Here is a 4,348-nt window from a genome sequence, read left to right on the forward strand (position 1 = left end):
TGGAGCCAAAACCTTCTTTCTGAGCTAGGCAGCCTGGGAATTTCAGCATTTGGACTCCCCCATGTCCTGTGTTCAGGAGGCACGTGGTGGGACGGACATCAAAACTCTCCCGCGTGCATGCAGGACAGACAGGATGTGAGGAAGACATGACTTTACTGGATTCATTGTTGGTTCAACGGGACAGGACAGACTCTGCTCTGTGTGGCATACAACGCTGAACCTTCTCTATCAGCTTCTGTCCCCACCACCACTTCCTCTCTCCTGGGAACCAGGCTGGGGATCACTGCTGTGAGATTACTGAGTTTCCTTTCAAAATGGCAGCTTCCAATCTCTTGAGCTTCTCAACCCCACTCTCAAACCCCAGCCCCCTGGTTCTTGAGCTCCAGGAACCTGAGAAAGACGCTAACAAATGCTGTCATACAGCTGTAGGAACACCAGCTATGCAGCAAGGAACTACCTGTGTGTCAGCAGGGCCCCTCTGTCCCCAGCGCTTACACACCAGGCAGAGTCCAAGACTCATTACGCGATCAGTTACTTCTTTGAACCTCATGGCCTCTCATATAAAGGAGTCCCAGACCTCAACACCACAGCAGAGCCTCGAACTCAGTGGCCTAAAGCTCCAGGCAGAGACGTTCAAAGGAACTAGCAGTAGGTAAATGTAACTCTGACCTGCTGGTGGGGACATTAGTCTCTTATCTTCCCAATGCTCCAGGGAAGTCAGACAGTAGCCTGATTTTCAGCGTGGGCCAAGCATGTAAATTCATAGCACAAGCCACATGGCCCAGACCCAACACATCTTCAGGCTTGGCCTGGCCCAAGGGGTGCCTGTTACAGTCCTGAACGTCAAGTAGAGTACACTCCTAAAGCCTTGCAGCTTGGGACAACCTGGGATAGGACAGGCAACGTGGCCTCGCCTGGCCATGTGGGGGTAGCTATTATCCCAGCATAGGGAGGGCCTGCTGGGCAGGACTCCCTGGAGCTGAGCTGTGGGCTGCCCCGAGCTTCTCCAGGCTCCTAATTAAGGAGGATGATAAGAATCTTGGTGGAGTGTCCGGATAGGTGGAGAATGACTTAGCTAACTGCGGGTCTGATTGTATCTATTGTAAGAAGCACACGCAGAATATCAGATTAGCGCTCTTTGTGGGTCCATTGTAACACTGTATCATTAGTGCCCGGTCTCACGAGCCACCCGGCCTCCTTCCTTCTCCCTCCTTACTGTCCTGTTCTCCTGGTATCCATGCAGGCAAGGTGTCCTCCGCTGGCCCTTTCAGGGAGAAGAGACCAAAAATAAAGAAACAAAGCAAGCTGGGGTAGGGAAAGTGTGAGAGGGGTTAGATGGGGACACAGGTGGTACAGAGGCCATGGCCCATGAGCAAGGCAAACTCTCATAAGGACAGCATTTAGTTGGGACCACAGGGGGCATGACAAACAGACCTACAAAGTAGCCAGCTGACCCTGAGGGAGGGTGACATCTGTTGTGGGTCCCATTCTCAGTCAGGAAGGCTGTCTGGCCTGCCAGCAGCTCCTCTTCCATCTCTGAGGAGTGCAGAACCCTTTGCAGGGTTGGGGAGTCCCATGGTCACAGTAGGCCACAGTCCCCGTAATGAGAATGGCGACATTCCCAGGAGGGACAGGGACTTTGAACAGATAACGCCGTGTATAAAAATGGTGACAACTAGCGGGGCATAGTGCCTCACGCCTTTAATCCCAGCACCAGAGAGACAGGTGGATCTCTGTGAGTTTGAGGCCAGCCTGGTCTATAGAAGGAGTTCCAGGACAGCCGGAGCTACACAGAGAAGCCCTGTCTCAACCCCTCCCCCCAACCCCTCAAAAGAGAGAGTGGTAACAGAGAGACCTTAGTGGCTACTACCCTGGGATGGGTAGGAGAGGTGGTGGATCTGGAGTCCACGTACAAGGACTAGGGAAGTCTGACTGGCTTCAGGGTGACTTTAAAGACAGCTCAGTACAGGCAGAGTAAGGGCTGGGTTCTGCCTCCACACCAGGCAACACTACAGCCACCATTGCCCAAGGGTGGCAGGTGGTAGAGAACCTGACCTCCATCCCGTCTCCTCCCCCTCCCCTAAAAGTCCCCTTTAGATCCATCCAGCCTCCTTGGGGGAGAATAAGGAGCTGGCCCCACCCAGCTCCTCCAGGCAGGAAAGGGGCAACAGGCTGGCCACAGGATGGCACAACGCCTAGTGATTTCCTTGCTCTATCAACAGTGGGGAGAGAGAAAGGGCTTTCGCAACTACCCTAGCGGGTGACCACAGCTAACAAGAGGCTACAGGAACATCAGGACAGGTCACGAGTGTCTCTTTAAACTGTGGAAACCACCATTCTAAGCATCCATCAAGGATACAGCTTTCACGGGAGGTGCCCAGCCTCAGCACCCACAGTCTTCAGAGGTGGGGAAGCAAGGAAGAACAGGGATAGAGTTCATGCTTGGCTACATAAGACCCTGACTCAAAAACAAATAGTCGTGGGCAAACAGACACTCAGCAAGAAGACATAAGACAAGAAAACAGGCAGCCCAGATCTTGGTGTAGCAAGGACTTGAACCCAGACCACCCTGCCCCAAGTTTGCTCTCTTCCCAGGAGACCACAGATGTCCCTAAAGCCATTTCTGCCTCTATAAAGTGGGAACGACAGAACTGTGTTGTACTCCCGCCGCCTTGCCCCACATCTGGGAAGCACATAGGCCCTAGTAGCTGTGGTTGTTAAGTAGGGTGGCCCTTGTGGAACACAGCTGTAGTCTGCACCCAGGACCTCCCAGCTGTGGAACACACACCTGAAACTCTGCCCAGACAGGTCCCTCCCTTCACAGCCTGCTATGACCTGAGTCCCAGCCTCCTTCTTCTCTCTGAGGCCGTGGTCTGCACCCTCACCCCATCATTGCACAAGGCCGTATACAAGTCACAGATGAAGGACCCGTGGTCACTTCTGAGTGCATTGTCTGAGGATAGTGCCATTACTGGGGGGTTGTGTGGGAGCAAGTAACAACATAAGCTGTCCAGCTGGGGTCCCCATTCTCACCGGGGCAGGCCTTCTGCCTCCCTCCCCTCCTTGCCTGCTCTCTATCCCTGGCTCTCAGAATATCTACTGGGTGAAGAAGTTTGGCCAGAGGATGCCCCTGCCTCACACAGTCCACAGAAACTGCTAAGAGCTCTCGGGGAACATAGGACAGCCCCAGGGACACTGGAGGCGTCCCTGTTCAGGTGGCTCCACAGCCCGGGGACAGCTAAGGCCTTTCAGTGAGTGAGTATGAGCATCCTCAGTGATCGGCCTAAGCTAAAGCAGACCTGCTCCTCAGCCTCCAGTGGTAAGCCAAGGCTGAGGGCACTGGCATGGTGGCCAGTCGGATAAACTGTTCAACCGAGAGGCCAGGGAGCCCCTGGGAGTCACTTCTGCACTCACTGTGGGGTTGTTTGTTTGATTGTTGTTTGCTTTGTTTCCATTTTATTAGAACAGAGTTTCTCTGTGTAGCCCTGGCTGTCCTGGAACTAGCTCTATAGACTAGGCTGGCCTTGAACTCAGAGCCACCTGCTTCTGCCTCCCGAGTGCTTTGGATTAAGGCATAGGACATACCCGGCTGATTTCTTCGGTCTTAAGTGGGTATGTGAGAACCTTTCCCTGCCTTGGCCTTGGCCGAATGTAGAAGAGATGGCAGGCGCTTTGGGTAGCTATCATGACACCATGAGGACCTGGGCTGGGCGTGGATGGGAGAAACAGTGGCCTTGCTCCCAACCTCCAACTCATCCTGCCATTTCTTCATTCAGTCATTGAACAAACATTTATTGAGCATGTACTGTGCGTCAAGCCTTGTAGTGTGCACTGGGAACACTCCAAGAATGTAGTCAGCAGGATTCCGGCTTTGCATCCTGAGGTGGGGGACAACCTCAACTAAGGAGTCTTTTGTGACAAGGGGTATGGGGGATCCAGAGGGTAACAAGGACTAAACTGAAAAGCAGGGAACACCTGGGAAGTCTCCCCCTAGGATGGGTCTGTGCAAGTTTCCAGCAGCAGAGTCTAAGTCACAGCTGGGGTGAATGCAGTTCATCGAGGACCTGCCCTGGGGAGACCTGGGGAGACAGAACAGGGCTCAGCTGCAGCCCAGGCTTCAGAGATGCACAGCAGAGAGTGCACAGCGGGCCCCTGACATCCTCCCTGCTCCCAGGTGAGGGGGCTCCTGTTCTCCTTGGAGGTCCGGTCCGGTCTGCCCAGCAAACCCCTCGGTGGCTGCTTGGGGGTGGGTCCAGGGGCCTGAGAAGAGCCCAGTGGTCTCCTACTAGAGGGTCTTCTGATCAGAGAGGCCAGCTAGATAAAGAGAGAGAAGGACAAAAGGGGAAGG

The sequence above is a fragment of the Micromys minutus genome, assembly GCF_963924665.1.
Source record: "Micromys minutus genome assembly, chromosome: 11".
Taxonomy (NCBI): Eukaryota; Metazoa; Chordata; class Mammalia; order Rodentia; family Muridae; genus Micromys; species Micromys minutus.